Source organism: Acyrthosiphon pisum, chromosome A1 (genome assembly GCF_005508785.2).
Source record: "Acyrthosiphon pisum isolate AL4f chromosome A1, pea_aphid_22Mar2018_4r6ur, whole genome shotgun sequence".
In the NCBI taxonomy this organism is placed as follows: domain Eukaryota; kingdom Metazoa; phylum Arthropoda; class Insecta; order Hemiptera; family Aphididae; genus Acyrthosiphon; species Acyrthosiphon pisum.
This window is the reverse complement of record NC_042494.1, coordinates 130,035,119-130,057,956: the sequence shown is the minus strand read 5'-3', so window position 1 is coordinate 130,057,956 and position 22,838 is coordinate 130,035,119. Positions and strand designations below refer to the sequence as shown.

The window sequence follows — 22,838 nt, the reverse complement described above, 5'->3', positions numbered from 1 at the left end:
TATTATATTATATGCGGTGTATGATCTGCGAGTTGTTTGCTGGTCAGAAATAATGCCGTCTTATTGGACCCCGTGTGGTTTTCGAATTAGGCAAAGTGCCTTTCTAATAATTCTGTTGACCGCAAAACACCGATACTCTGGCATGAAAAATATAATTGTTTTTTATAACCAAAAATTGAAAAACCATTTATGAACCACATTGGTTTCAATATAATATTATTTAATATGGTAGGTACTATAGCAGTGTAATGAAAAAAAAAAACACACACACTCATCAATTATGTGATTGTTTTTTTTTTTTTTTTAAGCTATGTATCATTGCGTGTTATGTAGCGTATTGCGTATACTCTCACCGAAATAATTAAAAAAGTAACTGTAACGACGCAGCCGTCAAAATGTAATTTGGTCAACTTTGGCGTGTTTTTATATCTCATCTAGATAATATTATGTGAATAATTTGGAATAAAAGATCGCAGAAAAATATTGATAATTTAAATTTAAGAGGTGGCGGGAGGTAGATTATACATATTTATATTGTGTTGTTTCTCACCCTTCCGGATTAAGTATCACAATATTGCAGTTGACGTAGTATAGCCTATAATAGGTATACCTTATTCGAAACAAGATGTTTACATGAATATTCATCGCGATAATATACGCCTCATCGCGTCGAGTCGTGCGGTTTGTAACTGTTTTTTAGTGTGTAGGTAATGAACGACTTGCGGTTGTGTAATGTCGTTTTATAAAGTTTACTATATATGGGTACGTATTATTAAAAATGTACACTTTTACACGCAGTTAGTAGATAATAATAGTATACATAATAAAACAATTATAATAGATAAAGGTTGCATATACCTCGTAAATAATATATTCGTGGACACGCGGTCAGTCAAATGTATTGACAATTCACAACGAAATATGATTTACTTATCTAAATATATATATATATTATATAGTACTTAGACTGGTAGTTATGTAGTACCCATAACTGCAAATATAAATATGGAAATACCATAGAATAGTTTTGAGTATAAAACTTATTAGGTTAATATTATGGTTGTTGATAAAATATATTATCACGTAGATCAGACACTTATACAACAATTAATAAATTATAATTATAATCTTATAATTGAATTATTTATTTTATTTATATAAATCGTTGCACTCTTCGGCCACTGAATGCGAACGAATAACTGCACCACAATAAATAAAAACTCGGAGACCGGAGAGCATCCATGAGAACGCACACAGGTTTTCACACGGGTAACAATAAAAATCTCAAAAAACGGCAGCGATAAATGCAATATATACTAATATAAATTATCTATTAAAGTAAAAGGGCAATAATAATAATTGTTATGGCTTAAATAGCATAAACGAAATTATTCCGATGTTCTCATTTAGTTCGACTAAATAATATGCATAAAAATATATAATTAGACGAGAATTCAAAATGAGTAATTAATGGCATTGGATGTTCCAAGCGTTCAGTCAGCGTCAAAACTGAGACAAAAATCTATGTATAATGTGTATATATAAGAAACGATAAAAATAATAAAGAAGACTAAATTAAAATCCTTTCTGAACGAGACGGTTTGAATTAATGTCAAATAGAATTCCAGGTAGAATTGAAAACTTTGTTGATTTGCAACTTACACCCCTTCCCCTCCCACTTCACGCGTCCTATATTCCGCGGATGCTAATTACTCTGAAAGGGACCGAAACTTTAATACTCTTTGAGATTCGTACCGTGCTGCACCACTGCCGATTTAATTACAAGACGGTTGTTTAATGCCCCCTACCTCTTCGACAAACTAATTAAAACGCCGGAGACCTGAGAAAACACTATACCTATCCTTTCTTTTCCTCTCCCTTTTCTTTTCCCTTGTGTTTCTTTTTTTCGCTTTGCCGAGCAGCAGACGATTTCCATGGATACGAATCTGTTTCAATTTGTCGCTCCCTTTCCCACCAGCACATTACAGACGACGACGACAGCGATTATTATATTGTCAAGAAAGTACGAGCGCAGTATTGTCGTCGTTATTGAATACAAAACAGTATTTATAAATGAATATTACACTCAGAATTTCGTGCATTTCATTATGCACGCTATATTATATTGTATTATTATTAATACACAATGACGCGTGTACAAATAAATAATAAATTATGTAAATAATTCTACATTGTAAAAATGAAAAATACCCGACAGTAAGTAATTAATCAAACACTCGCATCTAACTATTTCAGAATAACATTTTCAAATTATTGTGTTCTATTTCCCACATAATATATTATATACATTAAGCATAACAAGTACTCGACAAACTTGTAATATATTCTATACTCACCGCGACAACCCCATTGAACGTTCAGAGTAACATTTATTATATTATTATATAATGTTCATCCGAAGACGTTATTGCGATATGGTGCAGGTATTAAAATTAATAGTTTTCCAACTGTATGTTTTCAACGAATTCTATACGACACAACTGGATTAATTTACTGTTGAAAATCTAGACAAAAGCAAACTTAACTAAAATTCAATCAATTTCGTTACAATGTTATATTAGAGACAATAAAGCGTCTCCGATTTAAAATACCGTGAATACAATGAAATAAATTAAATATTATTATTATAATTTGTATTAATTTTAAATACCCATAGGCATATATTGTCACACAATTATTACGGTTATAAATAATTTTATTATAATATTTCTTTTAAATGAGTATTAATCATGAATGTTTTCATATTTCATATAAATGTATACATACTAAATATATTAAGTATACAATATTATATTAAGTTGTTGCAACAGAAAAATTATCATTTTGTATGCATAACATAATAGTGTTTGTGTTTTTAAAATATAGCATACATAAATCAGTGCGTTCCAACAACTTAAATAATATAATGTTATAAATTCGTAATATCATGTTTCATTTATTCAAAATATACTTACTAAACTTTAAGCAATTAAAAAAATATAAACAAACATATATCACGTTCAATGTTAACCCTATACTAATTACTAACGATTGGCAACTAAAACCGAAACGACTCAAATCCCTTTTTTTCATAAATAATAAATTTAGGTAGTAATGTAATGTTAAACGTTTTTTTCACAAATTAAAAAAATGATGCTGACAAAACGTGGTTGCTGAGAGGAAACTTTTTCCATTAAAAAAACAACATAAATTAATATTATTTTTTTTTCCTTTCAGATGGACAAAAATTGGAATGGAAATTAATGAATCATTCTATAATAATATATTTCTATACAGGTAGATATAACACGAATGGAAATGCCCATAAAAATAATTATTTAAGTCTAACCGACATTTTTTCTTTTTTTTTATTCGTACAAACGGATTTTGAAAACACTTGTTTATATTATACAAAAATGTTAAAATTAAAACATAAATAAAGGATCAGGTATACCGGGTTGAAACTTTGAGCCTGATTTTCATTGCTCTCATATACCTCGGCGCAGGCTGTACTGATATCATATTATAGATAAATTGATTCGTATTTTAGATAAAGTATAAAATGTAGCTAAAACATAGTCTGAAACCCAAAACCTTCAAATGTAATATATAATTTTAAATGATTACAATAATAATATTTATACTTTACCGAGTTTGCGCTTTGCAGTCGTAATTTTAGATTCTGAGCGGAGCGAGGAAGCTATTGTTTTTACAATGGTGTTTATTTATTTAATTTTTTTATTTTTATATCCTGTATACAAAATTTTTTCCAGAAAGAGTGTTTCGATTTCAACATATAGTACCTTATCTTTTAGCAAATTGGACCAAGATGGTACTTTAGAGAGGTCATTTTTCGATTTTCTCAATAGTTATTTAATGCCACGGGAAAAACCACCAGAAAATTACGAAAAAACGCTAAAAATGGGATTTTAATTTCTAACGTTTTGTTTATCACCATAGAAACGAATAAAAAATTATAATATTTTAATATTAATTCAACTTACACGATAAAATAAATAATAACAAAATATAAAATATTCAGACTGACAAACCGTCTCTGTTCAGAATCGTTTTTCTTATACAATGATCTTATATCATTGAATTCAAGTCTAATACAACCATTATACAATGACCCACTTGTAATCTACTGTACAGCAGAGCGACATCCACTTAGCTGCTTTGTTTTTAAATAATATATCAAATTATATTTTAATTAAATATAATTTAATCATAGTTTTTCAAAAAATAAAATAAAATATAGAATAACTACTGTTCTCCATCTGTGATTGTAGAACTATTTATAATCTGTAGGTAACTTATGTGGTGATATATTAATATTTCTTTTTTTAAGTTATTAATTAATAATATGTTTTTATTCATGGTGGAGATACGAGAGAAATTTTTGAGATAAAGAAAAAAATTAACTCAAGCTTAATTTTGCTAAATTTATTTCTGAGTGAAGTGTATTGAAACCACTTCAATAATTTATAAAATATTATTTTAGTAAGTATATTTACAGTCAAATACTATAAATTCTTTTTTTTTTTTTGTATTATTTTATCAACCATTTTTATTCATAATACGAAAACTAAACTATGCAAAATAATATGCACCATCAGAGTCTATTTTCATAATTTTTTTTTATAAAAATTATATTCGAGTATATTATTATCATTGATTATATTAGATACTATTACATATTCTGTTAATACTACTACATTTATAATTAATGATATTATATAAATTCCTGTAGTGAGAATATTATAAATACAATGCATTCATTTGTTATACATTTTTACACATTCATTATTATATATACTGAAGTCTGAAATATACTTCAACGAGTAATAATGAATTTATTATTACTTTACATCGTATAAATTTTAAAAGCTATATATCGTACAGAGTGATCTGTGATTTAAAATATTACGCTTATGAGGACGTCACACGTTCTGTGTTGTCCCCGCGTATTACACAATTACACATGTACGCAGTCTGAATAGAACCAGTGGGCCTCTATAAGTCGTGAGATGTTCTGTTTTTGCTAATAGATAAATACATTTTATAAATTTAGTTAGTTGTTTGTACACTCATTATACAGATGGTTGACAAAAACATCAAACAAATAGATTATATAAAAATATAGATGTTAAGTTTTTGTTGAGCAATGCGGTAGGTATTCAAGACTAAAATGTTTTTGCCCCTCCCATGGAATTGACCCGAAGACGCCCCTGAGTAGAACTCGTTCAATTTAGGTGTTAGAATAAAAACATCTGTGACAATATTTTGGAGGGCAAGACGGTGGTTTAAAAAAAAATTAATCTTGAGCAGTTAAAGGTCATTTAAAAATGTTGAAATTTTCGCTATTTCTAAACGATACAATGAACGTTTTATTGAGAATTATGGAAAAAACGCACCGTTTTTGCCTCAGAAATATTGTCGCAATTCAATTTTGTAATAGGTATTTTTACTCTAAAACCAAAATTGAGCAAGTTCTACTCAGATTGCGTAAATGCGATTGTCTGTGTTGTACGTGTGTAAGACAGAGACAATAATATTGTATATTATACACATGCGGGTGTGACGCCCTCTTAATAATTATGCACTGCAATGAGTTAGATACAATATTTTGGCTTAGCGAATCAAATAATTTTGAATCTTTGTGATTATTCTAATTGTTAAATCTAGTATATTTTTATTATTATTAAAACTATATTTTCATACATTTTCTTGTGATTATTTTAAACAATGCGATACAAAAGGATGTTTTTTTTTAAGTATATAGCTATATAATGGGACTTAAGGACTACTGTATATGATCTTTGTGTTTTCATAAAAAAAAATGTGCATTAGCGAGGAAATATGCGTCTGTTGATGTATTTTAATTTCAATATCTCAATATAAAAGAAAAATCGTATTATCTGAGTGCTTTAGTGCGTGAAAAATGTAAACTGAAAAAATGAACAAAAAAAATAAAAATCTCTTAGGAATAAATTAAGACGATATTTCCACGTTCTGTTTTTTAACCAGACACCTTCATTACAATAGTGAGAAAAACATTTTTTCCCTTTTCTCATCATCTGGTGGGGACGCGGTGGCGTGGTTTCAAAAATGCACCGGCTGTATAATTTACATAAATTGGACGGATGTCCCTCAACGGGAGTTAGAAGTCGGCAGAGATTAATGACGTCATTTTGCGAATATCGCGAGGGTAAAAAAAATATATTTATTAATATTGATGATCGGTGTAGGCTAACGGAATTTTGAATAATTTAAGTTACCCGAGCAGATAATAACAATATTATCATATTGTCTGCTGCAAGAGGTATTAAAAATAGCACTTTATACATTATGAGGCAACACATAAAGTTTATTGCCGCGGGATTTTAGTCGAAAAATTACCATAATCTCTATGAACTCGGACTTGACGACATTACGGACTTTTAACAAATATTTCTAAACGAGTACTACACACATAATGTATAAGCATATGTATAAGGTATGTATATTATTATATAGTTTATGACACATTGTATTGTCAGCAGGAGGACGCAGAAAAACAGGGTTCACAAAAGTTGTATTTTCATTTTATTATTTGCTATTGACGGTCCTAGTAGTCAAGTTGAGTAAGCTAGATAATAATATTAGATAAGCTAGATACATAATATTATACATTAACTTACTGAAAATTATGTAAATGTATTTTTCAATATTATAATATAGTATTATATAATCAGAGTTTAATTATTTTTAACCAGAAAATGATTGTTTGAAATATCAAACTATTTGATTATTTTTCTGGAGATTTAATAATATAGGTATTAATATTATACGTATTATCAGCCACCTTAATTTATAGACTGTCGTGACGACTGCTGGATATGAAAGAGGATCCATTTTTACTATCTTGACACCTGCATTTTTTGTATAAAATAGCTAACTTACAACTTTAATTCAATCATAATCTTTCACATATTTTGTGATAATATAATGCATTATTATGTGGCTTGGCGTGGCGCGATGGTTGCAATCAGTCACGAAACGTGATATGAGACTAAGCACCAGCCGGTGGCACTAGTTCCCAGATGGGTGACCGCCCGGGTCCTTAGTGATAAATCCTTGCCACACATACACACTCACACGTGTCAAAAACCAACCATAACTTCCCTCCCAGTAACAGACCAATGACATCAGTTGTCGAGGGCTTAAATAAGTTTTAATAAAAAATACATTATTATTTTGAATCTGTGGTTTTTTTTTCATGGGAGTAATAATTGAGAAACTTATAAAAACTGATTTTTTTATTACTAATCAACAACTTTTGAAACGTTTGAACTAGTATAATTAACAGCGCATTCAATATTTCAATGTGTAGGTCTTTTAATGTAATCTATTATATATTACCAATTCTATACATTATATTATGATTTACAAATTGTCCATAAGTTTGACGTCAAAATGAAATACAAACTTATTGTGTCTTAATACGTTAAGGGTCTATAACTCTGATCAACAAATTATCTTTTGCCGTGGTATTGTGGTAAGCCTAGTCAGAAAAATATTTATGATTTATGAATTATAATTTATATTATATTTTGCATAATAATTATACAAACTTAACCTAAAAATAGATCGTCTAATTGAACCTGTACAATTATACATTTGTTTGTATTCATGGCTATTGAAATAATTGTGAATTTAACCATGAATTGAATTTAAATTAAAATTACTTATGAATTATTATAATATAAAATCATAAGCACTGCATATTTCAATTGTTTGTATATTTTGGGCCATTAAACTATGAAAATTTAAAGACAATATAATAATCACAATTTATAAACAATTATAATCTGATCTCGGTTTACTTTATTGTGCACTTGTGTGTATTATAAAAGACGTTTTTAAAAAGTTATCATAAAAATAATGTACATACATAATTAAATGCTTTCAAAATCTCAACCCAACCTATCACATACCTTTTATATTAAAATGTATAAGTAAACCCGTAACAACATATATTTAAAATATTTAAGCTGAAAAAATCATTTATAAGAGATTATAGAAATATTAAAATATTGTGGAGTGTGGACACTGGACACAGGACATATATATATGTTATTCAAAAGTTGAAACGTAGGTTTATGAACATGTCACGCAGGTACCCCAATTTCAAACAAATTAAAAAATGTAAAATGTAAATATTAAAGAACATTCATAAGAAAATATATGAAATCAAATCATTAATAATTTTATGGTTGTTCCACTATATCACGTGAATAAAATCAATTTCACTATTAACATTTTCTAAATAAATTTTAGAGGAACGGTATTTGATCTATATATAGTTAGAACAATACACGTTACCGAGCTTGTTTTAAATTGTCTGATCTTAAAAATAAAAATTTCAACTGATAGATCAACTATATGAATGTTCAAAATATTATAATTTGCTAAAAATTGGTCAACATTTTGCCAAAATTATTTAGATAAAGGGAAATGTCAAAAGTGATCTAAAAAAGCAATTCCATATAACAGCAAAAAATTAATTCTAAAAATGCGTATTCATAAAAACCAAATCGTTGTATACTTGACCCCAGCCTTGTAAAGTACTTGAGTAATAGTAGTAAAAGAGTAAAAGAGTTCAAATACTTTTTAAGTAAGTACTTGGACAAAGTATTTTAAATCCTTTCTCAAATTATTTGTACTTAAAAACAAATACTAAGTTTTTAATACATACAACAATAGGTACATCTATTCTTTTTAGTTAATATATTTTCTATTTTAATTTAAAATATATTATATAAAAACAATGGAAGTATTTGTATTTGTAGGTACTTATCACTGTATTTATTGGGTATTTTAAAATGTATTTTAAATACTTTTAAGAATAATTATCTGTATCTGTACTTGAATAGGTACTTTTAAACAGTATATTTTACAAGACGGCTTGCCCAATTCTGCAGAAGAAATCAAAATAAGTTGGATTTCGAGCATGGGGCAGGTATCCCGTAAGGCAGCGTTTCAAAACCCGTGGTATGCGGAAAACTCTAGCTAATGGTACGCTTAGAAAAATTCCATAAGCAAAAAAAAAAACATTATTTGGTCAAGTGGTGGGTACATGAATATGTTCAAACTGTGTAGGTGTTACGCGTTTATAAAAAGGTTTAGAACTCAGTTCTGCCGTAACTCGTAAGACATAAGCTGTTCCGATCATATTATAATATATATTATATATGCATAATAATAATTAATAAGGCGTCGCGGTTAACAAATAAATGAGACGAAAACGTGATAGGAGCACATCAATCCGCGTATTAGCCACTATAATAGGTATTATCATTATTATTATTATTAATTAATGATCACTCTATTTACCTGGTCGAATCGTATGATGGTGACGGTTCGGGACGACGAATGCGTACAATATAACGATATATTTTCTACTAAAAAAAAAACACAAATACTGCAGGTGCCCAAATATATATTTTATATTTTAAGTACGTATATTTTTTCGGTAAGTGCGGCAATTTTACGCAGAAAACGATCGAGGTCCGTCTGTTTGTGTGGTGCGTGTATGAATAATGCGCTTCAAATTGAACAGAGTCCACGCCTCCGGGACCTCCTCTTCCACCCCCAGCACCTCGTCACCACCGACGCCAGTAACCTTCGCCACCGGCCGCTCCGTCGCGCTCGTCTCGCGGCGACACCCGCCGTCGCCACCAGAGAAAACAATAATTTTTACGCGCCGACGTTTAACAGCTATAAAACTTGTGTAAATCCCTTCGGATGAATAACAAAAAAAAAAGAGAGATTTTTTCCCTTCTCGCAGTCGCATTGTATTATTACTATTATTATTATTACTGTATAGTGTTATATTATAGTCATCGTCGTCGTCGTCGTCGTCGTCGTCGAAGCTTCCGCCCACGCATAATGTATACAAACATATATATTATACATATTATATACCTACACGTAAATAATATATATGTAGAACAATGCCATAATAATAAACGGTGGAGAAAAAACAATACGCCTGCTTGCTCGCACTGTGTATATATATATATATATAAGGATAATAACAATATATATATGTGTGTATACTATATATATATTGCATATATATACACACTGTGTAACACACACACACACACACACACACACACACCTACATTGCTATAATACACACTTTTGTGCCGACTATAAAACACGTACACGTCGGTTATACATAATATAATATTATGAAGTTAACTATATATATATAAGTGTCTTCGTCTATACTTCTTCTATACAGCTTTACCGCGAGCAGCATACGGTCTAGTGCTCGTTTTCACCAACCACCCCTGCAATTTATACTACATAATAAACATGTATAGGTATTATGATATTGTTGCAACTAATGCAACTTGCAGTGCGCGTACACATTTGTACACATCGATGAATAAAGAATACGATAAATATAAAATATCCGGCGCGACGGTATAGTGGCACGAAGGTAAGTAAAAAAAAGTGAATAGCCACTAACCTATATTTGCGTATATTGACAGGAGCCTATGTTGTACCATTGTAAAACAACAGAAAAATTACTATTATAGTATTGAAAATTGCATTGTACCTTCGGAGAAGTTAAATAATTCAAAAAATCAAAAAGGTGGGCCGCGTGTTAAACTAACATGTCCTCCTAACTTACGTAAACGATTTACGATATAATACGATATAATAATATTTACCAATACAATACCACATAATAACTGCGGTGCCTGTAGACTGCATATAGGATGTAGACGAAATAGTGTCATTGAGTCAAGATCTATCTGAATTATTTAACTTGATTTTCAATTGTATTTAAATATTGGCACAAAATAAAAATGTATTTTTGGTAACTATATGTTTTCAATAGATATGTATTATGTATAATGTATATTGTATATACATTGCATAAACATATCTATGTAGCCATGTAGGTTACACAATATAATGTAGGTATATACATATTTTGTTTAAAATAATCGTTTATACTTATACAGTGTTATATTTAACGATTATAACGAATGCAAAAATAATTTTTATTTATTGCGTATGATGGATAAGGTTTTCCGAAAACATTTGGTGAAATAGTTTTTCGAAATCATTAAATGCGGAATTAATTTCAACACACGGTGTTGAATAAAAAACGAAGAGATTTAAAAACCACCCCTTGTTACAACAAGCTCGCCCGATATACGCGGAGCCGTTAAATCTCCACCAACCCTTCCCTTGCGCGTGTGGACGGGAGAAGAATACCACAAGTGTCATATAGTGAACCATTTTTTTTTTAATTTCTATATATTATGCTTAAAAAAAACCCCAACAGTTGAAAACAAATGACGATTGAGACTTTTCGAGTATGCTTTGGAAAAAGGTCTGAAAACAGCAGCTATAATGATTCACAACCCTCTTGACAAAATAATCAAGACTCGAAAGCAATGGGTTTTTAAAACGTTAGGGGTAGAATTGGTTTTAGCTGTACAGTATAGGGAAACTTTTGATTACTAAAGGCGTTGAACCGTAGACCGTATATAGTGGAAGTAATATGTATAGGTGTTCGGAGGCATGTACTGACAGCTGCAATCCACCATATATTATATACCCGCGGCGTAGATACATACAAACATAATAAGCGCTAAGCGGTGTAATGAAATGAAATCTTTAACTTTAGAAAGGACACATACCTGTCGGCGAACAAACTTTATTGTATATAGTGTTTTCCCGTTCGACCGTGCCTTGTTATTTTCGAATTTGTATATACACATAGATTATATGTAGGTAGGTAACGCTAAAGCACGACGGCGACGACAATAATAATAATAATAATACTCTACTAAGTACTGATACAAGTTTGGAACTCGACATCGGCGGTGGTGGTGATGGAGGTGGTGGTGGTGGTGGTGGTGGTGGTGGTGGTAAGCAACTATTGAGACTGTAATTCGGATGATCGTCAAATGCATTTTGTTCGAGCGTATATATATTGTTATACTATATATAGGACCGAAAGATAAACTTTTTAGATTTAAAGTTGATAATTGAGCTTAAAAAGACAAACTGAAACACATATACTATGATAATAATACTTAGTATAAACTTGAATTTCGAACAAGTATTGGAAATACAATATATTGTAGATGGTATATGTATAATACTTGAATATTATGCGTCTTAGACGCTTGATAATATGTGCGCAGGAAGGGTCCAGATGGTCTGGGGGAAAGGGACATCAATTTAATTACACGCAACACAAATGTTGATTATCGTTTACATTTTCAAATGTTATGTAAGTATCAAATCATTCAAATCCATCACTTGCGCTTATTGTTAAATTGTTTAAGTATGGTGTGATATGCATTATACATGATGTATATAGGTAGGTAGGTACTAAAGTACAATAAACAAAACAAAACATTAATAAAATTAAATATCACCATAATTTTAAATTTCTCATAATATTTTATATACCTACAAAATCTTTATTTGATAACATTTCTAGGGACCCATAGTGTAATAAATGCAATTTAGTTGTTATTATTTTTATGTACAGTTTTTAAATTAATTTAATTATTATCTATAGAATTAAACTATTAGATTAATTAATTATTTTAAACAATTTTGAATTGTATATATCATTGTGAGTGTTTTGGGATTTTGTAATTTGCACCATTATGATATATTGATATGTACCTATAATTTGCTCCATCGTAGGTAGTCAAAAATAGTATTTGTAATTCGCATCAAAATGAATATGTAGGTGAGCTCTGGGGGACGTGGCTTTGCCACTTTACACCCCTTCCCCTGGATTATTCACTGTATATGCGTGTGGAAAAATCGCCTTACAGCTTTGGTTAAATAAATTACGTTTCGTGTTTAAATATTAGATTTAGATGTTAGCTCGCACAAAAGTGTCGATCAAAGAACCGGTAAATGTTTTACGTCATTCAAAATACGATTTGGACAACATTTGTTTGAAACATCTGCAGAATACTTCAAAAAAGTTTTTCTATATTAATTATTAAACCTGATTCATAAACTAGCATACAATTTTAAATATTTTAAGAAATTAAGTGTATAGTAGTATAATACCGCATTGTATACATATAATTTATTTTGCCAACAATTATTAAGAGGCTGATCTAAATATCAGAAATTATGTACGTACGATATATTAGAAAATTAAAATATATTTAATGTCTAATGAATAATAGTCATTAGTAAATATAAACATATTATATAAATACCTATGACAAAAGAGAATTAATGTAAATTAGATACATTTATAAATGTAATGTAATTGAGTCTTACCTATGTAATTATTAAGTAATATTATATATTTATAAGTATGTATATGTTTTTAAATATATATTTATCTATGATAAATAAATTGTGTATAATATTTGTTTATCATAATATTTGATTAAACTTGATGTTCATATTTGTCCGTCTAAGAAATTTCAAAAATGCCGAGCCGTCATATAGCTTGAAATCACTGATTAAAGAAAAGATTTCTTGGGAAACCTTCATATCTTTTAGTTTTTGTACATAATAAGGCCGACGAATTACAAAGTGTAACTTTTAATTGTTAATTGGAAACCTTCATTAGTAGTCACAGTAGTCCTTTAGAATATTTTTCAATTTAAATTTATTATGAAGACCTATACAAACAAATTCGTTACCAAACAAGAACACTTTAATGTTGTATTAGGTATACCAGCAAAGCTTATAACATACCTATACAACAAATGTATACATTTTTAATTTTAATTAAATGTTTATGTAAGAAAAAAATGTACTGCATGTTTTGTTTTATATTACCTACTCATTTGAATTTCTACAACAGACACATTTACATACATGATACATATTATACAGGTTATAACAGAAAGACCTGACAAATGAAATAACTTTCGTTCTAACTTCTAATCAATATTTAAATTTTAAAATATATTTTTATTTAATTTACAGACGCTTGTGCTACAAGGTTTTAATACCTATATTTTTTAGTATAATATTTTTATTTTTATTTTTTAATACTAAAAATAAAAATTTTTAATCTGATATAAATATTTTTTGAAAAATTCAAAATAGCCAATTTGTAAATCTAGTTTTTAGAAAAATGTTGATTGTAAAAACATTTATTTAAGTCATGTCATTTTTTTTATTTTTTTTTTCAATTTTTTTAAATCTCGTTATTTTTATTAAGTGACTATAGTCGACCCAGTTTGATTACAAAAACTATAAACTTTTTTTTAAATATTTTATGAGAATTTCTAAATAGGTTGGTTAAAATCTAAGTATTTTTTCAAAATGTTATTATTAGGTATTAAAATAAATGAATCTTACTTCAAAACACTTTGGTATTTTCAAAAATCATGAAAATAATCCACTTGCTTTATATAAATGTTTTTTCAATCAAAAGTTTTCTAAAAACCAGATTCACAAATTGGCTAATTTGATTTTTTGAATTTATTTTTAATCAGATTAAAGAATCAAGAATCTTTAAATTATATATGAAAAAAAAATATTGGTTGCAACAAAGGTTTTTTTATTTGTCAAAATGACAGATCTTTGTGTTGCACCGGTAGGTATACCTACATGATTTATTATATAATATTTTATATACCACATATGAAATATCTAAACCTAATAAAAGGCACTGCATGATACTTATTAAATATAATTAATGTAAATCAGAATACGAATACTTATGTCTTGACGATAGAAATTCATTCTTATTTCTTAAAAATATATATAGAGATTTTCACAGGTCCACTTGCAGTTAACATTAATTAGAAGTGTAAAACACGAAACAAACAAAAATAATCTGTACGACATTTTAACTACTGTCGAGTGTCGACGGTAGTCGGTAATTAAAAGCTTAAAGGATTATTTATTATTCAAAGATATAAATTGTTTTAGAAAACTTTATTCGAATTCTTAAAGACTTAAACGGTATATAAAAATGTAGAGGTAAGACGGAGCTGATAGATATATCTATAGACACAATTGTCATTTGTTTTTTATTCACTCTCATAATTATTCTCTTTTACAAATTGCCAATTCTACTTATTTAATATAGTACTAAAATACTAAATAGTACTCAATTATCGTCTTAATGATTAACTGAATTTGGTGTGAAAATGAAAATGAAATAAAGTATTTTATGTCAACTAACCCCGAGTTCAACGTCATTATTTTAATATTTGTTTGTAGGTACTAACATTTGTGCTTACTCTTTGTACAGATATTTTGATTATAATAATATTACAGTTTCAATCTTTGAATCAACAATACGCGATGTGATTTATATAATATATACATTATATTTTAGTATTATACTATGGTTGCATAATAATATCGGTTATAACGTGTATTATGCGCGTATCTTTTCCTTGCATTTACTCAGGAAATACCGTTATACTTATGCGAAACAGCGTGTACAAAATACAAATAAAACATTAAAAAAAAATTGAATTATAAAAATTATACAGGTGATTCATCCCAAGCACACTCCCATTTTTTTCTTTAATAATGAAGTTATTCAAAATATAATTTTTTGGAATTTTTACATAAACATACTTGAAAACCATATTTTTAGTGTAGAGATTTGTGTGGATACTACTTAAAGAGTGTCCTGTGGATATTAAGATGATACTTGTATTGTTCTGAAAGTTATAACGTATCAAAATTAAAATTTGAACGAGTCGTCGTTCTTGGGTTATAATATTGTATAGTTTTACTAGCTTCTGAGGATAATATAGGTTTATGATAACGAGTTTAGAAGATATAGGTAGGTGCTATGGCCTATGGTAGAATGGAATTGTGGTGATTTACAAATTGTAGTTATTAGCATCTATCAACATTTAAACATCAACAATCTTGTCAAAATTTGAATTTTAAATGTTTATCAAAAAAACGTGCATATATATATCTTCAGTATTTTTTAACTGATGTTATAATAACTTATGAGGAACTTTGTACTACATTTTTAAACTTTGAAATATCAAATTTAGTAAAGAAATTATTTTTTTTTTACTAAATGTATTGTATATCTACAAACTATAGCTACTACTATTATACTAGCCTCTAGGTAGTATATCACTTTACCTATATAATTACGTCTGTATATAAGACTATAAGTAATTCAAGAATCAAGGGTATTATAGTATTTAAATAAATAATATCATTATTAATATAAAATGAAAAGATACTTCCTATATCTATAAGTTATAACCAACACATGTAGATAGGCACAATAATACTGCAATATTATAAATTTATATTATATCAACACCATTGTAGTGTATAGTGCGTATTGCGCAAGGAAGACTCGCCAATGCTCAAGTCAGATGTATGCGTGTGCCGATCAAACCGCGTATAATCCCTATATTCAATATGCATAAATACACACACACACACACACACACACACACACACACACACACACACACACACACACACGTTCTTCTCTCGCGTTACCCGAACCGTGATAGGTACAAATAATCCTGTTTCGTCATTACGGTCGTGTGGGTCCGCATCGAAACATATATAATATACAGTACACACGCACACACCCACACTCACTTATATTATAATACCGATTTGGATTGTCAACAATCATCGAGCCGGCATCGACTATATACACGATGTGTATATATTATATAATACAGCGTATACGTATGTGTGTACCTATATATATATATATATATCCTGTCCACCGCTACAAGTTCCCCGGGGATATTAAAAGCCTCCTAAAAGGTTGGAGTCGGTGGGCCGGGCGGTTTTCGTCGTTCTCTTGTTCGGATTAAAATACGTCGACAAAAGAACAGACGCGCGCCGCACGACGGAGAAAAGAGAATACAAGAGACATCACCATATATATATAGTTTACCACTATAATACACACACATATATGTATATATTGTAATGTGTACGTCGTCGGAGATTGATCAAGAGACGGAGAGTGTGAGAGAGGAGAACACACACACACACACACACACACAGGCACTGCAATATAGTTTCCGTTGTGTGGCGTGTACACATATATGTATATATATTATAATGTATTCAACCGAAGCGGACGGGATTAATGCGGAAAACGTTTTCCTCCCTTTACGCCACGTTAGACAACAGACATCAGCGCGCTGCAGCATTCCGCCTGTCCCTGCAACAACGTCGACGACGACGACGATATACGCGCGCAAGTTTCTTTCCCTCCCGGAGCCTTAACTCCGCATTTAGTGACGTTTATATACAGGGTGCAGTCTGTGCTATATCAGTCGATGTATCCTTCGCATATATATATATATATATATATATAGGTAGGTGCTCCTCCATGCCACATGTCATAGTGTCATACCCGAGTACCTGACTATTAAGGTCGTGACGAAAATTCTACTTTTAAATGATAATATTGTTTAGGTAGGTACATGTATAATATTATATAAATTGCTATGCATCAGACATTGAAGAAATGTAAAAACAAATATGACATTTTAAGATATTTGATTGACACTGTACAACAATAAATTAGAAAACAATTATTTGCAGGTACAAACACAACGAGAGACACCCTATGTATTTACATACCTATACGTATTACAGTATAATAATATGACGCGTGTATACCTTCCGGATAAGCTCTCGTGGCTCTGTACCTATACATATATATATATATACATAGGTACCTATACTATACATCGCGCATCTCAGCTCGGCGACGGGGAAAGACGTAAAGCGATCGCGTATATTTCATTTAATATAATACGCTATACATATATAGGTATAATAATAATAATATAAGACGTGGTTTCGTCATGCAACCTTCTGCTATCTACATGTATATTATACATCCAAGTATCCCACCACTCGACGACAAACGTCATACCTATACATTGTATTATATAAAGGGCTTTATCGTGTATATTTACATGCATATATACATATATATATATTATTCCATCCCGAAATGCTGGAGTCTGGAGAGGAACGTGAGAGGACGCGTATTATTATTTTATTTTATCATCCTCATCCACCCTCTCTCGTACCACCACCGAAGTTGACTCGTCACTCCGAGTATAATAATATTATAATACGATGATTTACGGCCGCGTGCGCAGTTTAAGGAATTTAATGTCGTCAATTTGAGTTAGCGCGTATAGATATATATATATATATACTATATATAGTATATATACGCATATAATATATGACACACAAATACACACTGCACACATATAAAATGATATTATATGAAAATATGAAATAATATATTATTATTATCTTACGAACGACGGCAAAGACGTTGCCATTGTGTGGTAAAGACGGGCGGCGGCGTGGAGATGCTGCAGCAGGCATGATGGGTGCATATCGAAACCGGAAGCAATTTTAGATCGCACATGTATATTATATAATTATATAATAATATAATATTATGTTTATTTTATTTTATTACGCTAAGGTACATAATAATTAATAAATATATTAAACTATTTTTTTTTTGATAATATACCGCGTAATATTGTGGATAAACTGACAAAAATTAAAATGTTTAAATTGCCAATAACTGATTAAACAGTTTATAGGTATATAATATAATATCCTATATTCCTATAAATATCAATCTTTTAAATATAAAGTTTGGTTTGACCATACATTTTTTTTTAAATTAATTTTTATTTAACTATGACAGGTATAATTTTTTTTTAAAACATTATTTAGCACCCGTTTCTAAGAAAAATAAAATTTTAATTATTTTCTATTAAATATAAAATAATATTTAATAGATATACAAAATACAATTAAAAATAATAATATTAACATTTTTCTTCACTTTAATATGGCATAAATATAGCCTATGCTGTAACATAAACTATTAAGTAGGTTCCGATGTTTGAAATTTGAATTATATTTTTTCTGTGTATTTTTATTTATTTATAATATGAAAGGTTCACAATAGTAGTTAGTATTGAGTTTTTTCAAAAAATGTTTGTGCTTATACGTGGGATAGCCGTTTACTAAACGGCATACTTCTTTGCAACGGATAAACCGATCTCGACCAAACTTGGCACGGTGATAGTGTGGACATCGCTGAATGCCAACAAGTGGTTTTGATCGATGTCCTACCTACCATCGATGAATAATCACCGAAAAACTAAATTTTGATACCTTAATTTTGTTTCCGTAGAAACATAGATCCGCCATAAATAAATAAATAAATAAATCAATCAATAAATTGATAAATCAATAAATACTAAAAACAATGTTGTTCTTCCGTGGTTATAATTTGTTATTTTGGTTTGTCAATTGTAATATTTAAGAAAAATGTACTAAATATAAATGTTTGAGAGTTATATTTGTCATTTTAATTTGTACCTTTTCAGTTATCAGAATCTATCAAATCCATGTCATTCAAAAAACAAGTTCAATAAGCTTCGGTGTGTTTAACTCGCTCAGCTCAATTTCTTGCAATCAGCGAACCGCATTGCAGTCCTAGTAATTAATTGGTACCTAAGCGCATATTTTAAAAGGTTTTAGTGGTATAACAAGTAACAACTATATTATAAGAGTATAAGACCAAAGTTCTGGTGACTGTCTAATTGTACATATATCGATATATGCGAACATTTTATAAAATTATAATAGGTAGGTACTGTTATTACTACTTGTACTTATATATAGGTAATAGCCAATACTAGCTTTTTATGCGCATTTCAACAAAACAATGTTAGCTCGTTAGACTGTATACATGAATGATGAATCATACTAGGTAGTAGGTAGGTATAATATACTATTGAAATATTACAGAATGGACATTAGACGGCCATAATATTGCGTTTCGCGTCCAAAGTGTAAAAAGTTATTGTTTCAGACTTTTTAATCGCCAGCGCTAAGATTCTGAGATTGGGTACAAAATACTTAAATATGATAGGCGGCAACAGGTTTATTAATTATTATCGAAAACTATTCTGTGTTATTAACTAATAACCATACACCTATTATCAGCTATTACCCTACGACCGATAAACCACAATAATGAAATTTAATCGAAGCAAACGTCATCGGCGTGACGGCGTACGACGCCAAACATATCGGAATGATCTTTATTGATCGTTTGAACAATTTAATTCTGAATTCATACCTATTCGGTTTTCATGTGCCTCCGGGCTCCGAGGTCTCCTAGTAAGTAGGTATTTAGGTACTTTTCTGTAAATTATAATATTTCAATATTCCCATGTTATTCTATAATTCGCTGACATGCAGAACCACCGAGGGCAGTACCCATGGGTACATTATTTGCAATGGCTTTATAACATGGAAAACAGAATATGTTTCCATGGGTATGAACATATTATTATATTATACTGTTGCGGCGTTGCGCTAAAAGAGTATTATACTAGAATATCAGTGGCGTAATTAGGAATGTCTTAGGGGGATAGAAATTTTTTTACACATAAAATAAATATAATAAATACTAAATTTGCAAGTACAGTGGTAAGAGGTAGCTGAAAATATATGTACCTACTATTTTATCAAAACCTATAACTAATATAAACACAATATTATTAAATTTTGTTTTTAAATTCTACACAATTTATAGTACCTATACAATATTGTAAGATATTTGGCATACATTAGCTTTAGGTCATAGGCGTGTTTACGGGATGGGCCGGGTGGGCACGGGCCCCCCGGCAGACTATGCCTCCAACAAAATCATGCCAGGATAAAAAAAATCGTGTATACCCTGCAGGCTGCAGTACATACAGATTTTGATTAATTGAAATTTTTTTAGTTAGGTACGCATTTATTAATTAGTGATTATATGATCATTATAATATTATGTTGATCGATTATTTATAACTATAAAACATGCAATGGTACTGTTGTCTGTTGTGCCCATTTACCAGGTCTTGCACTGTGATATCACAGATTAAATACTATTTTATCTAACCAGTGATCATATTGTTTTATTAGTTGAAAATATCCAATTACCGATTATCATTTCAAAAATGTGTTTAGATAATTTACGACTTGTTAAAATTATTTAAATTTTGTCAGAGACTCAAATTATTTATTACTGATTAGTTAATAGTTTTACAATTTGTATGTTGTCTACCTTGTATAATGGATGGGAAAAAAGTATTTTTATTGTTTTGACATGGTTATACTTTTTGATCATAATTAAAAAAATATTCCTTCCATTGTGAATTTTGTAACAAAAAAATGAGTGTTTCTTCATGTCTCAAAAAAAAAAAATAGGTCTCACAATTAAGAATTTGTTGTGCCCCTTCAGCCACCAAAGTCTGAACACGCGTATGCTTTAGCTATCCAGAAGTTTTTTGAAACATACGTATTTCTACAACTTATGAACTATTTACGATGGTGTATACAAAAAGTTTGCGGAAATCATTATTTTGGAAGTTATATCCTTCCAAAGTTTGCAATTTTACGTTTACACACAACGCACTGTACTTTACTGTCGTGCATAAATCCTATAACGAATTTTGATGTTTTTTGCATAATATTTTAACAAGTTAAGAACAATTTGATTTTTTTTTTTGCACCATTGTGTTTAACTCATTGAAATACATTTGTTAAAAAAATTCTGAGTAGCTAAAGTGAATTTGTTCCAAATATTAAATTTATTTTGTACTTAAGTTTAAGTTTTTATAAAATAAGCATTTAGGTAAACTTAAAATGTTGACAAAACTCATCAAAATCTCGACATTTTTTAAATTTTTATTTTGTTATTAGTAAAAAGTTTTATTTAATTTATAGAAACTTTGACTTTCAGGAGCCTGTTGTAAATGAATCCCGGACGAAAAGTCCAGGGGCAAAAAGTCCAGATTCATTTTTTGATTGCCGGACAAAAAGTCCGAAAATACAAAATTGTCTATTAAATGTATAATGTATTCATGTAATATACACAATACACATTATATGCATGTAATATTATATATAGTCAGTTCATATGTAATTAATATTTATTTTAAAAATGTAATTGTTGTACTTTTATTATATTATTGTATTTTTTTTTTTAAATTTGGATTTTAAAACGTATAACTTTTTTTTGAATAATTATTATTGTATAGGCAAACGTAATGTGAAAATTATAAAATGTTCAATTTTTGTAGCTAAGGATTGAAAATTTAAAACAAGGTTTAGATTTTTTATTAGGTACCTATTTTGTTTTGTAAGATTGCTGTAGGTAAGTATATTAATAATATTATCGTTGTGAATGATAGATAGGTAGGTACCACAAGACATTTAGGAAACAACTTGTGATTTTTGGTCCTTTTTTTCAGTCCTATTGTTAAATAATATTGATGCGCAATTATTGCACAAATGATGTATAACCCAAAAATCGAACAATGCGCAACTTTTTTACAAAAAAGGTCAAAATTAACAATAGTGAAGCTCAAACGACAACCGGCGCATCCCCTAACGCCCCCTTAATCACGCCCCTGTAGTGTATAATATAGTTAGAAGACGAATTTCAACAAAATCTTACAACATAACAGTTGATAATTAATAACACGTTCATGTCTTCATGATGAAATTATGAACGTAATAATATAATAATATATTATTTTTTTTTTTTATCTATTTTGTAGTAACTCTATCTGCATTCACTTTAAAATTTAAATTTCACCGGAAATCGGAATCGTTATCAGCAGCTGCCGCTGCCGTCGCATATTGTCCGCATATTCGCATCGGGTGGCCGCCCTCTCCCTCCGACGGCCACGGCGCCGTCGTCATGGAACAAAAAGACGACGAACACACCGCCCGTCCGACACGGTCCGAGCGCCAGA

General features: G+C 29.6%; 1 protein-coding gene across 1 annotated transcript in view; it reads right to left on the bottom strand.

Moving 5' to 3' along the window:
• Nucleotides 1-9,627, bottom strand: part of LOC100574568 — a 19,517-nt gene extending 9,890 nt beyond the window's left edge. Inside the window, exon 1 of the mRNA XM_003246578.4 lies at nucleotides 9,379-9,627. The gene's annotated coding sequence lies outside the window, so the exon portion shown is untranslated. The remainder of the gene's footprint in view (nucleotides 1-9,378) is intronic.
• Nucleotides 9,628-22,838: the final 13,211 nt, after the last annotated feature.